The sequence below is a fragment of the Pantherophis guttatus genome, chromosome 2 (assembly GCF_059756535.1).
Source record: "Pantherophis guttatus breed Tessera chromosome 2, ASM5975653v1, whole genome shotgun sequence".
NCBI classification, from domain to species: domain Eukaryota; kingdom Metazoa; phylum Chordata; class Lepidosauria; order Squamata; family Colubridae; genus Pantherophis; species Pantherophis guttatus.
In genome coordinates, this window is record NC_142064.1 from 46,500,551 (window position 1) to 46,515,966 (window position 15,416).

Sequence of the window (15,416 nt, forward strand, 5' to 3'; positions counted from 1 at the left end):
TCCTGTCTTGTTATCCTATGGTGCCAAGAAAGCATTTCTCTCTTGATGAAGGGCAGTTTCTACAACTCCTGTTCCTACTTTTAGTTCCAAGTCCACATTAGTTTAATAATCTAGGGTAGGCTACTTAGTGCAGCCACATCTTGACTGGAATTAATCTTAATAAACAAAAAAAGGAAGCATGCACACAAATCTAACACATGCCTTGCTCACAGCTCAGTCCTCTTTGTGATAAATAAGACTGAAAAATAAGTCCCACCAAATTTAATAAAACTTAAATGTTTAGAGTGCTAATGACTGGAATACATTCACTTGTCCTGCATAGCTAATTGAAACTCCCCCCTTTTTTTAAAGGGAAGGGGAATCATAAGGAAAAAATTGTCATACTAAAGAATTACTGTAACTCATGTGGGTATAAATTAGAATTGATTGAAGCCAGGAGGCATCAAAATAAATAAATAAGAAATGAATTAAAAATAAGTAATCAATATTAAAAATATTATCTTGGCACATTATTTATAAGTTCTAGAAACATTCACCACAACTTAAATTTTAGTGAGATAGGGAGATAGGACACCAAGTACAAATAAATAAGACATGAGTTAAAAAATCAGTATTTAAAATACTCTCTCAACACATAACTGTAAATTCTAGAAACAATTACTACTAATGAAACTTTAGTGACATAAATAACTAGATACAGAGAGAGAAGGTGTATCAAAAGTCAAACCCCACAAAGTCAGACAATTTATTATATGAATTACATTAAACATTCAGATTGGTAGCCATTTTCTTCTAAAGGATTTCTTACATGATCTTTGAACATTCCTAAGAACAGTAACAATTCCTCTGGTAGCAGTAGTGGGTTTCAATTCAATTTCAACTGTGCTACCAGTTCACTTGTGTGCATGCGTGCACTTGTGTGCACATGTGACATTTCTGCGCATGTGCAGAAGCATCTGGGTGGGTGGCAGGAGCCTCCCGCCACCACCGCTGCTACCGGTTCACCAGATCCAGGGCAAACTAGTAGCAACCCATCACTGTCTGGGGGAAAAAAAAAACAATTTTGGCCTACAGGCCTGTCTGATTTCCTGCCTGCCTGCCTGCTTGTCTATGTTTGTCTCACACCATGAAAAAGACTTTCATTTTCACATTTCCAGGACAATGGGAAGACATCACTGCTAATAAATTATCTTCTGTACCAATTGTTAATACTCTGTGAGAACATTTGTTCTTGAACTTTAGGGATGCTTTCCCAGCCAAAAAAATCTAGGGCAATTATGATGGATGCATCTGCTTCTCTGAAAAGATGAGAGTTATGAATCAAATGCCCACTAGCAAGTCATTAGATCTATGCAGGAATATTGTTATTGGCTGATCAGTTTTCTTTTCTTTCTTTGCTAAATGGAAAAAAAGAAAGAAAACCTTTGTGGGGGAATATTTAAATGCTCTCTTAATATCTCTTAATGAAGCCCCAGATCAAGTGCTTTAAAGAAACCCCAGACAGATACAGTAAAGCAGAGGTATCCAAACTTGGCAACTTCCCCAACCAGCCATACCAAATTTTGCATGGCTGGCTGGGGAATTCTGGAGGTTGAAATCTACAAGTCTTAAAGTTTGCCAAGTTTGGAGACCCCTGCATTAGATAATCTCCAATACTTGCTCCAATGTCTACTGGGATATTGTTTTTGTCATTTGTTATTTTTACAAAAGAAAGTCCTTGAGGAAAAAAATGAGACAGCTAAATGATTATAAGGTTTAAATTAATTTGAAGTTTAAGAACTTAGGAAAACATGAAATATAATTTCTGAGATGTTGTATAAAAAAGTGATGTTGTTTCAGAGATCTCAGTGACCGAGTTATACCCAGAACCTAACCTGAAAAACTTTTCAATATAGAAAACCCATATGTTAGGTAATTTTCCTTCTTTGTGTAATTTTTTTCAGTTATTGAAAACCAACCATACGTTCTTTCTTAATGCATGTTACAAAACAGGTGGTAAGCTAAAGCAACATTCAAAGGGAAGTGGCAAAGAGAACGTTAAACTTGATTCTGCAATCATTTTAGTCCATAGCATAATATAATTAGTGGATATAGTTTTGCATCCTGTTTAATTTCATTTCTCCAACTGACAATGAATGTTGAATCTATAGGTGTCTATATATTCAATGTCATGCCTTTATAGGTTTTTCTAATTTCCTGTCTTCTTTATATAACTTAAAGAATGTTTTTTTTTTCTCATGAGGAACAGGCAATAATTAATATGTAAACTCTTTGTAAAACTTTTTTAAGATTAGGAAAAGATAAATACCTCCAGAAAGAATAGCAGTTTATGGATGAAACACCTATGGGATCCAACCTTTTTGAGAACTTTTCAGAATTTATATGAGTTCTCCCATAAAAAAAACCCCACCTGTTACATAGATGTGATTAATCAAAACACACATTTACCAGAAAAATTACATTTTACTATCTTCAGACCTGTCCTGTTGCTTCCTGATACCTGTCTTTTTCATCTCTTCTTTCCTTGAACTTATAGGAAAGCATAAATTATAGTACCATCCTTATTGTTTTAAAGAATGTATTCAATGGATTTAACCCTAGGTTTGTTTCTCATTCCACTCATTACCTGCCAGCGTTAAAAGCAACCACGCTTTCTCATCTTAAGTCTGGGAACACGAGGTGAACAAGTAAAGATGTCTCCTTTTAAAAAAAAAAAAAAAACCAAACCTACTCTCTCAAGGTAGGATAGAAGAAAAACAATAGATTATTCATAATATGGCCATGGGAATGACCCATGGATTATACCTGTGGTTAGATCTTACTTTAAGGGCTATCATTGCTGGGAACTGAGATTCATCAACTCATAGAGAGCCGTTCATTCCCTTTGATTGTTTAATATTATTACCTGTTATCTATTACAATGCAGCTTTTGGTTTGTGACACAATTTTATATATTTCTCTGTTTCGTTCGGTTGTTTTGAATTATTCTGCAGTGATCCCATGTTTTTATTGTGGTTTGCATTGATCTTCATATTTCTAGAAGAATTGATACTTTATCAATTAATAATCTAATGTAATGTTCATTATCTTATTAGGCCAAGCTCTTCCAATTTAAGACTTGATAATACAGCATCAGATTATTTACACACACACATACACACACACACAAAGACAGATATGTGCACACATACATACACACTTAATTGCATTTGATTGAATGATGGTTCACCTGGGGAAAAATAATTTTGGCAACTAAAACTGCAATGTATTCCTCTAACTCTGATATGTTGGTGTGTGCTCATTTTTTTTAAAGCTTTATCAGATGTGTCATCACTAAAATAAGAGTCATTCTGAAACTGTTTTACAACCAGAACAAATAACACATTTTTGATTTCTCTTCAATTTGTCTTTGTCAAATGACAGATTAGCCTTAACTGTTACTTGGGTTTAGTTAAAAAAAAAGAAAAAACACTTTATAGAACTGCATATCCAGTTTATTTATTTGGATTAAACACATTGGTCCAGGACATATCTCCTATCATTCAATAGAGATTATCAAGGGTGTTGACAATATTTAATATGCTGAAATTGGAATAAATCAGATTCTGCCCATGGCATTATTTGATTGATGCATAAATGCAGAAGCCCTGGTCCAGAACTGCATTTTTAGGTTTGTCCAGGGCATAACCTAGGAACGAAACTATGTCCACACTTATTAACAGTGTCTGGAAAAAATTATTGTTTTCTATATATTCATCTCTTTCAGGCTTAATAATGATTGTCAAAAAGATTTATTGGACAGACAGTTTTCCATTCCTTCTGTACTGGAGAAATGAATGACAGGGGAGACGTGCTGTTTCTTAAGCCCATTCCTGGATGCTTATCACTGGAGATTTTTAAGAAGAGACTGGACAGCCACTGAAATGTTATAGGCCAGGGTCTCCTGCTTGAGCAGTAGGTTGGACTAGAAGACCTCGAAGGCCCTTTCCAACTCTGTTATTCTGATAATCTCACCTGCCTTTGGAGGATAGGTGTAGAGCTAAAACTGGTTCCAGTTCCTCCCTCTGGTTGTACAGAAAGAAAAGAATTAGACAAGCAAGTCCGAGTAAGCTTAAAAAAATAAAGTACATCTATGAAACAGAAGTTTGTATGTGTTTCTTCAGGATGAAGACATGTCAATATTGTATTCTAGTAATGTTTTTTCTTATCTCTAACTTTTGGCAATCCTGAGAGTAGATATGAACAATAAAAGTGCAGAAAGGGCAATCTGAAAACATTCATGATGTGTTGGAAATTGTGAGAAATGTTCATCTGTCTGCCTCAACATTAAACATTCAGCCAGTTTGGCCTAGTGCAGTGTTGGCGAAACTTGTTGGTACCAAGTGCCGAAACGGGAGGGCGCGCGTGCTGGAAATAGAACAGCAGCTGCCCGGTGCGTATATATACCCCGGGAAGATGATTGTCCAGTTTCTGGTGCGCATGTGCACGTGAAGATCAGCTGGCTAGTGCACATGTGTGTGTATATGCACACCAGGAAGGTGATCTTCCAGTTTCTGGGGCACATGCACCACATGAAGATGCACCACTTGAGGCCCCTCCTCAAGAAGTCCTCTCTGGATCTGGCTGTTTTGGCTAACTACCGTCCAGTCTCCAACCTTCACTTTGTGGCGAAGGTTGTTGAGAGTGTGGTGGCACGACAGCTTCCTCGGTACCTGAATGAAGCTGTCTATCTAGATCCGCTCCAGTCCGGCTTCAGGCCTGGGCACAGCACAGAAACGGCATTGATCACGTTGGTGGATGATCTCTGGAGGGCTCGGGATGGGGGTTGTTCCTCTATCCTAGTCCTGTTAGATGTCTCAGCGGCTTTTGATACCATTGACCATGGTATCATGCTGCGCTGGTTGGAGGGGTTGGGGGTGGGGGGCACCGTCCTACGGTGGTTCTCCTCCTATCTCTCTGACCGGTCGCAGTTGGTATTGGCAGGGGGCAGAGGTCGACCCCGAGGTGCCTTGTTTGTGGGGTGCGCAGGGGTCGGTCCTCTCACCCCTTCTGTTCAATATTTATGTGAAGCTGCTGGGCGAGATCATTCGTGGTTTTGGGGTGGAGTTCCATCAGTACGCTGACGATACTTAGCTGTACATCTCCACCCCAGGCCATCCCAATGATGCCCTTGAAGTGATGTCCCGGTGCCTAGAGGCCCTGCGGGTCTGGATGGGGAGAAACAGGCTTCGACTCAACCCTTCCAAGACCAAGTGGCTGTGGCTTCCGGTGTCCCAATATAGCCAGCTGGTACCATCGCTGGCTATTGGGGGTGAGTTACTGGCCCCACGGAGAGGGCTCACAACTTGGGCGTCCTCCTGGATGCACGGCTGTCTTTAGAAGAGCATATGACAGCTGTGGCCAGGGGGGCTTTTCATCAGGTTCGCCTGATTCGCCAGCTGCATCCCTTTCTGGATCGGGACTCCTTATGCACAGTCACTCAGGCACTCATCACTTCCCGCCTGTACTACTGCATTGCTCTTTACATGGGGCTCCCCTTGAGGAGCACCCGGAGGCTCCAACTGGTGCAGAATGCAGCCACGCAGGGGATTATGGGAGCGATGGGGCGCTCCCATGTGACACCCCTCCTGCGCAAGCTGCATTGGCTTCCGGTGGTCTTCCGGGTGCACTTCAAGGTGTTGGTTACCACCTTTAAAGCGCTCCATGGCATAGGGCCTGGGTACTTACGGGACTGCCTTCTGCTGCCAATAGCCTCCCACTGGCCAGTTCGCTCCCACAGAGAGGAACTCCTCAGGGTGCCGTCAGCCAGGCAATGTCGGCTGGCAACCCCCAAGGGGAGGGCCTTCTCTGTGGCAGCACCTGCCCTCTGGAACGACCTGCCCCCGGAGATACATAGGATATCAGATCTCCGTGCTTTTCGCCGTGCCCTCAAAACTTTTCTATTTCATCAAGTGGGCTGGCGTAAACCCCCCCCCTTTAGATATTTTTAATTGTAAATGGATTTTAGTCGGGAGGTTTTAAATTTGGGGCCAAAATTTGTTTAATTCTTTTAAAATTTTAAATTTTGTATTGGGATGTTTTTTATTCTAGGCTGTGCACCGCCCTGAGTCCAGCAGGAGAAGGGCTTTATAAAAATTTAATGAAATAAATAAATAAATGAAGATCAGCTGGCCATTGTGCATGTGGCACCGGAAACTGGAACAGCAGCTGCCCAGTGCGCATGTGTGCACTGGGAAGATGATCTTCCAGTTTCTGGCATGCATGCACATGGAAAGACCAGTTGGCCGATGTGCATGTGCATGCCAGAAACCGGAAGAGCAGCCACCCGGTGGGCATGCGTGCACCAGGAAGATGATCTTCCGGTTTCCAGCATGCACATGCGCACCAGCCAGCTGGTCTTCGTGCGTTCATGCATGCCAGAAACTGGAAGATCAGGTGGCTGGTGCGAATGCGCATGCCAGAAACTGGAAGAACATCTTTCCAGCGCACTCATGCTCACCGGGCAGCTGCTCTTCCAGTTTCCGGCGCTCCTGCATGTGTGAAGACCAGCTGGCCGGCTGCTGGAACCTGGAAGAGCAATGGGTGATGGCCCGCATTCCCGGAGAGATGGCTCTGCATGCCACTTCTGGCATGCATGCCATACGTTCTCCATCACGGGCCTAGTTGTTGAGGCCAGGCTAGAAACCAGGATACTGTGTGTTCAAATCCTGCCTTAGCCATAAAAGCCAGCTGGGTAACCTTGGGCCAGTCACTTTCTCTCTCAGCCAACCTCACAGAGTTATTCTTGTGGGGAAAATAAGAAGAGGAAGGAGTATTAGATAGGTATCCCAGGATTGCAACGCTGAAGGCTCGGAATGGAACTCCTTTTGTGAAAGGCAGGAAAACAGGGAAGGGGATTTTCCTGCCTGTCATCTATTTCTCAAGCTCAGCACAGTCTGAGGGAAGGATGGTAGGCAGGAAAATTCCCCTCCTCATTTTCCTGCCATTCACGACAAGGAGTGGCTGGGAGGGGAGGGGCCAGGTGAGGTGCTCCTCAACGTAAGTGATGTCAAGTTGGCCATGCCCACCCAGTCACATGACCCTCCCACCAAGCCACACCACTGGTCAAAAGCCTATAACTTTTTCTTTAGCTGGTTTTTAGGATAATCCCATTTCAAGATATTGAATGTTTTCCTAAATATCAATAGTGATACATTTATACTTACATACTGCCCCATAGTCCTTTACAGAGTTCTCTGGTCGGTTTACAATGTCAACATATAGCCCCAAACAATCTGGGTCCTCATTTTACCAATTTCGGAAAAATGGAAGGCTGAGTCAACTTTGAACCAGTCAGGATCGAATTCCTAGCAATGGGCAGAGTTAAGCTGCAATATTGCATTCTAACCTCTGCACTACCAGGGTGGACATGGGGGACGGGGGGGGGATAGAATTCAGTGGGTAAACTGACAGCAAAACTGTTAATCTTGTGCTGGATTTCCATTCCCTTCATCTTTTTACATGACCTATACTGTCTCCACGGCTGTTCTCTGATAAGACTTTCCTTATGCAATCTGACAGCACTAATAGGCTTATGGTAGTGAATACATGCTGCCGATGCTTAAGGATGTTTTATTTTATTTTATTTTTTGTTATCATCATGTTTATTAGACTAAATGGGATGCCAGATATGGTCTCTTTTTTTGGGCTGATGGGTATTAGAATGAGGGCATAAATGTTATTCCTTCTCCCTCCAGGGACTACATAGCACATACATTTGGCATCTCATGCATTTGTTTGTCATGGCTGAGTGGCTCCAGGCACATTCTGTAATGTGAAGCAGCAACTTATGTAACTGTGTCATTATCACTAGAAGTTAGTCCTCAACTCACAGCAGTTCATTTAGTGACTGCTCGAAGTTACAACATCACTTAAAAGCGATCTTCCCACTTACCACCATTGCAGCATCTCCAGGGTCATGAGATAAAAATCTGGATACCTGGCAACTTGTTCACATTCATGACAGTTGTAGTGTACCAAGGAAATGTGATCCCCTGTTGCAACATTCTGACAAGCAAAGTCAAATTCATTTAACAACTGTGTGACTAAATTAACTGCAGTGTCTTCACTTAAAGGCAGAAAATGGGGTAAAATTCATTTAGCCACTGTCTCACTTAGCAACGTAATTGTTAGGCTCAATTGTGGTTGTAAGTCGAGGATTACCTGTAGTCACCTACAGGATTCCTCCCATTTAGAAATAGGAGATAGCATTGGTTGCCAACTCCCTGATCAAGAAAATGAACTAGTGCCAGAATCTGACCCATGGGACATTCTTGATATCAACCATTTCATGCCTATACAATAGAGGCAGTCCTCGATTTACAACAATTCTTTTAAGGATAGTTTGGACTTACAACAGCACTGAAAACAGTGACTTTACATTTACGACTAAAGTCCACGGGGGATCCAGATTCACTTAACAACCATGTTACGAACTTAATAACTACAGTGATTCACTTAACAAATGTGGCAAGAAAGATAGTAAAATAGGGTAAAATTCACTTAACAATTGTCTTGCTTAGCAACAGAAATTTTGGGCTCAATTGTGGTCATAAATTGAGGACCATCTCTCCAGGTAAATCTTTTAAATGAATGACTTAAGAACTGACCTAGTATCAGTTATGTAGATAGATTACAAATGAAAAGAAGCACAGAAGTTACCTATGTTTAGCAGTGGAGTGAAGGGCTTTGAGACCCTGCTAGTCTCTGTTACCAATAAGTCACTGCCAGTATAACCATTGGCTATGGATCATAGAAAATAAAATCCAGCACAGTCCTCAGTCCTGAATTAAGGCACATATTGGCCCATTGAATAAGCAATTGCTATGATGGTAAGTTTTCTCCACTTCAACTTCATGAACCATTTGAAGGAAAACTTCTACTAGTAAGGCTTACAGATAAATCTCTTTCACATTTCTTTAGCTAGCATTTATGACATATCACAGTAGCCATGTTTTCTTAACAGTAGTTCGACTGGATTTGCATATAGTGCAACACCATAACGGAATTTGTTGGGCTGTTGTTTAACACGGTGAATCCATATAGCCCATTGTGATTATTCAACAAATCATGGTGTAATGGCAGTTTATTGGACTATTGTTTAACACAATGGATTCATGTAGCCAATTGCAGTTATTCAACAAATCATGGTGTAATAAACCATATCAGTTCATGGGCTTTCGACTGCAGGTCAGCTCTGGAAACAAACTCTAAATGTAGGTATGGTCATAACCCAAAGTGGGCTTAATTGTGGAGGAGGGTTTAAGATGTTTAGATGGTGAAAATTAATCATTTATAATGTTTACAATTTAAAAGGAAAAAAAATGCTAAACGGTTTGATTCTAACAACTTTGGTAGCCCCAAGGTAGACCTGGTGATGCAATAGTTAGAATGCAATATTTTAGGCTAACTCTGCCTACAGCCTGGAGTTCGATCCTGATGGGCCTCAAGGTTGATTCAGCTTTCTATCCTTGCAAGGTTACCCCCAATATGCTGACATTGTAAACCACACAGAGACTGCTGTGAAGCACTATGGGGTGGTATATTAGTCTAAGTGCTATTGCTATTGTTGCTCGGTTATCTCTAGATTGTATTTTTGCACCCTTCCTGATTGCAATGTAGAATTCAGCTATGAGTTTTGCTATGTAGATTAATTGAGATACATTTTAACTTTCTACATCTCCCATTTCATGGATATAAAGTATTTAGAAAAAATCCTTTGTTCTCCTTCACAAAATATTTATGTTCAAAATTCTAAACCAGAACAAAAGGTGAAGGATATCACTAGAGAACTGCAACCTTATAACTGGAACCACAGAATTTTACTGAGAAGAAATATCAGACAACCAGAGGACAACAGCCATACAGAATGACAGCCAAAATCTACACATGGGCCCTCAGAAATAATTGATGTTGTTTTCAAGGAAATTGGCTGATGCAGTGTTTCTCAACCTCAACAATTTTAGGATATGTGGATTTCAACTTCCAGCATTCCCCAGCCAACTGGCTTATTTTGGGAGTTGAAGTCCACACATCTTAATGTTGTTGAGGTTGAGAAAAGTCTAATGGCCTAATGAAATAATTGACTGAAATATGGGTTGAAGAAAGCACATTTGCAGGAAACAGTTATTTCACGCTAAAACCAAATAGATTGCTGCAGGACTTTCAGTTTTCTGAAACAGGAAACAAATGGTATACTATAAAGAAGGAAGGCACATCTCTTATCAGGAGTTTCTCAATTTTGGCAGCCTCAAGATCAGTGGAACTTCAACTTCCAATTCTTAACCATTGCCAATTCTGGGAGTTGAAGTCCACATAGCTGGAAGTTAGGAAGATATGGGAAACAAGGAATCCTTTCTTCCAGGGATAACTCTAAACCTACAAGAAACATGTGCTGCTATTCTGCCCTTTCCTTCCTTAATCAATCCTTCACAGTTGGAAAAAAAATGGGCAAATATATATCTGCTATAACTGGCATGTGATATGAATTGATGTGCCTCCTCCCTCACAAAAAATATACCGTATAAAGAGGCATAGCAATTGCACATAAAAAGCTTTGTTCAGAATCACTGGCATTTGAACAAAACAGATTTGCCCCCCTTGTAATCTTTTTTTGTTCAACGGTTTTGTTTTAATTGGGTAATCTGGCTTTTATTTTGTTTTATTTTGCATGGTTGATTTGGGAATATGTGTGTCAGTGCATATTTCTCTGTGGTTTTGTTTATGAAGGATTTGATTGGCTGCTTCTGGACATAAAAGGTCTTTCTGAGCGTTTAGAGACTGGCTCTTGTTGATAAATATTCACAGAGTTAGACAGTGACAATGGCACCTGGGACTTGACATAGATTGTGAGCAAAGAGGGAAAGAAGACTTTATATATGCTATTGAATGAATAATGGATGACATGAGGTTAACTTAAAGATGAAAATAAAGAAAAAGAAAAAGCAGTGGATTGGAATCATGTTCCACTGCAAACAAGAAATTTTTTGTAAAAACACCAAAGAAATCTTAATGTATATCTGCTTGAAGAAATCAAAAGCAAAACACGATTGTCTGGATTTCTGCATAATTAAGTTAGAAAGATGGCTTTGTAATATAAAAATATACTACGATTCTGGGCCAAATTGTGTCTTTATTCAAAGACTCCTTTCAGCTGCGGACAGTGCAGCTACTAGAATTCATGCTAAAACAAAAAAAGGATAAGGGTCACGGCTATTTAAATGATCCGCTCCGCACACCCAGCTACACAGAAAGACACTAAAATCCTCTAATATCCTGAATTACCAGAATAAGAATAGCTTTGTAAAGTTGCCCAGAGATCTTTCAATATTTAGAAAGGGCAAGTAAGCAATGCAATATTCTTAGAAAAATAAAAATGCCCAAACAGTTTATCAATTGGTGTTCTAAGGATCTGACTGGGAAATCTGAAAATTTCAGGCTTCCTGATCCAAAAAGTCCTATTGAATTCAAGGTGATGTACTTTTGAGCAAATAGTCTTAAACTCAAATAATAGTGTTCCTGAAACATGATTGATTTCCTTTTTCTTCATCTATAACTGCTGGGTAATAGCTAAAATAAATGCAGTGGTGGATGTAGCTGAAGTCATTAACTATAATATAAAGCCTACAGTGCACAGAACACTGTTTTTACTACAAACAAACAAAAAATATCCCCTCCCTTTCCCTAACAAGGAAAAGGCAGTCTTGCCCATGTACTTAATGCAACCATACTGAATTGGCAGCATTGTCCTTTCCATTGCAACTTCTTATGTTCTATAAAATTCCACCTCCCAGTGATTGCCGGCGTCATAATTCTTTTGTTTAAAAGATTTATAACAGCGGTTATCAACAAACTGCCTTTATGTGAATCATTCTATTGTCAACATAAGCTTTTAAGAAGCATGCAAGCCACAGGTCAGCAATGCAGCATTCATGGGAAACAGAGGACAAATGCTCAGATTAAATAAAAAGTTATTTATTTATTTATTTTTCTTTCCTAAAATAGGTGAGATGGTTTTATGAGATCTCAAAATCTTACAAAACGTGGTAAATTTGAAAGATCTGAGCACATTTATGAATCAATTACTAATATTTCTATTATTAGGGACAATCCAGTTGTATCACAGGTTGGAGATCATTGTACTCCAGGTGTGGCCTTTTCTGTACCAGGAAAGGCCTTGCTCATGATCACTCATGTCATAGTTATCTCTTAGCTGGATTATTTCAATGAATTTTACATGGGCTGCTTTTGGACGTTATCCGTGGTTCAGAATACAATGGTTTGTACAGTACTGAATCCCCATAGGTTCAGCCATGTTACACCTTTGTAGCATGGGTTGCACTGGCTTCCAGTTTTCTTTCAGGTGCATTTCAAGACCTTGAAAAAGCTACATGGCACAAGACATGGTTATTTGTGGGACAACTTTTTCTCTAAGAATATCTGCCTGCCCCACTAGATCAGAGAGCATGGACATGGTCCAGGTCACCTCCTTGAAATCTTGTCATCTAGTGCAGGGGTGAAATCCAACAGGTTCTGACAGGTTCTGGAGAACCACTAGCAGAAATTTTGAGTAGTTAGGAGAACCGGTATCCCACCAGAGATTCAGCGGGTTCCCTAGCCTTTCAGGAGGCCATTCAGACTTCACTTTTTACTGAGGTTCTGGGATTATATAAGTATGGAAGGAAGAGCCAGCTGGGCATTGCTCTTAAGGGGGACAATTACAGTACAGGATTCGTATTTGTGATAGTTTTATTTATTGGCTTTATGATTGTTGTAAGCAGCCCAGAGTTGCTTAAAATGCATGGCCATATAAATCTGTTAAATAAATAAACATACATGGGGCTTCTAGTGATGTCCCCAATTATAGAAATTGATTTGTTATATCCTTTTAACAGCAGCATTAGCTACTTATAAACATTGTTATGACAGTTCCACATTAGAGTGGGAGTGTCATATTCGTTACTTCATTTTTATAAACCCTAATAATATTAACAATGCATTACATTCCAGTGTGTTATGTGTCACCTTTAATATTCTTCTTGTGTATACAATTATATATACAATTTGTTGGGGCAGTGGCCCAGATAAAAATGGAATAACAATGCCACTCTGTCATTTGCAAACTCAAAAAATGATATTGCGAAGGTTTTTATATGCCTAATTGGAAGCTTCCCCTTTTGAAACAGATAATTGTTTTGTCTGTTTTGTTTCTAATGAATTCCTGAATTGTCCCTTTGTTACCCTCTAATGTATCATAGAAGGATTGTAGAAGGATCTTGCCCAGACAACAAATCTATTATTACAGGTTATTACAGAATACTGTTGTGGATTTCTCCTTTTATTTGTCAAATTATTTTATACATTGCTAATCTGAATAGGTTAAATTGGGCTGGAGAGAAACTTATGATAGTATTTTACTTATTTCATATTGCTTATAAATATTACTAATTCTAGAAAGATTATAGTGCAAATTCAATCTCATTTTGTTACTACAACATTTGTTCTTTGTTGAATAATAACATAACTATAGGATTTTCTCATCCACGGATCTTAAGCAGACAAAACTTTAAGACATTAAATTATCCCTGTGCTTCATTCCATCTTCTGAAACAGCTACATATCAAGCACAATGACTGAATACTGTAGTAATTTAACATGATAAATGTTATTTCTAGCTAAACATATCCTGGCATATACTTTGAAATGTGACTGAAGTCAGGGTGTGTGAATACCTATTTTCTGCATAGTTTACCTATGGGGCTGTTCTGAGGTTAAAATGCTATGCCATGCTTGAGGAAAAATGAGATAGTTATGAATAATAACCTGCAGATCCTTTAGAGTTTAAATAAATGGAAAGGAAATAGATAATAGCCGCTATCAAAATATAATAACCCTTTGTCCTCTAGTCCTGTCACTAAATTTTATGCCTGGAAATTGTATTGTGTGTGTGTGAGTATGTGTGTGATATAGCAATAGCAAGAACCCTGAAATGTAATGTGTTGCTGTTGAACAGGGAGGCAAAGTGCGTGCACACACAAAAGCAGGGAAATAATCAAGCATGCAGAGGGGGAAGGGGAAATCCCCAACCTATGTTTTCTTATGCCCCTTTCACCTCATTTGTCCCAGAAGGCCCATTCAAACAGATAAGCTCTGCACCACATACAGAAGCCCGACTGATTCAGGCTATTTGAGACCAAGAGAGAAAATTAAATTGAGTATTCAGGGCCGCTGCACATATTCTTGCTTTAATTGACTCTATTCCATGGAGTAAACTAATTATGGACCCCCAAAACTTTTGAGGAATGTCAAACCTTTAGGTTAGATTATTGCTGAATCTTACCAAGAGTTTATCTTTAAGGAAAAGTCTGTAGATAGCTACTTTCACCTGGTACTCTCTAGATCTGTCAGCTGCTAGCCAGACTCTTTCTATGCCGCCCATTATGAAAACTGTAGTCCAACACAACTACACGACCCCAGTTAGAGGAAGGCTCCTGTAGCACTATTTAGCAGCTGCCTTAAATCATTCCTAGTCTACTTCATGGAGCTAGTGAGCTCAAGAATCATTCTTTTAGAGCTGGAAGACCACACAATGCTATGCTCAGCTCTTAGTCCATATAAGCTCTGATTGATTAGTTAGTTTATAAAAGTTTGTACCCCACTTTTGTTGTCCCAAAACAAGAAGTGAATCAAAGTAGCTTACGATTAAAAAAAAAGAAATAATAAAAAATTGTAAGTATCCGTTGCTAAAAGATACATAATCAAAAGAAGCAGTATACACAGACACATAGATGAGTATATGACAAATTAAGTTGATTTTGATATAAGTACCTCATTCTTAAAGATCTAGGAAACAAGGACTTGCCTACATAGCCCAGAATTTACAAAAGTGCTCTCAACAGCTGTACACTCCAGCCAGGCTCCTGCATCTAAAACTCAATCTATCTGTGTTATACATTTAAATTGGTTTCATTATACTAGATTGACCATTATGACTTAACACAAAGAATCCTGGGAACCTTCATTTAGTAGGATTCTGAGCGTTTCTGCTAGAGTTCACTCTTCTGGGATAGACAATCAGATGTTTTTCTAACATTTCAGACTACAACATGCTTCCATTCGTGTCCTCTGGGACAGACTGAAATTACTAGATCACCTTTTCCTTTTGGCCTATCCGCTACCCAATATTTCCTGTGAAAATGGAATTTATCAATAATTCAGTTTAAATCTGGGATGCTCTATTAACCATCAGCTGCTACACAATGTTTCCTTTCTCCTCTACTGCAGTCCTTTCATAATGAAAATATATGGCAACCTTTTCCAATATGGCAACCTACTTCATGTGTGACATTCTTAATTAGGAGTTAAAAATCTTCTGAAGG

The 15,416-nt window shown here is 39.5% G+C and overlaps 1 long non-coding RNA gene across 1 annotated transcript in view; it reads right to left on the reverse strand.

Moving 5' to 3' along the window:
- The window catches only part of LOC117674603 (uncharacterized), a 71,430-nt gene extending 56,490 nt beyond the window's left edge, over positions 1-14,940 (reverse strand). Inside the window, exon 1 of the long non-coding RNA XR_015731888.1 lies at positions 14,866-14,940. This is a non-coding gene — a long non-coding RNA (uncharacterized LOC117674603). The remainder of the gene's footprint in view (positions 1-14,865) is intronic.
- Between the last annotated feature and the right edge of the window lie 476 nt (positions 14,941-15,416).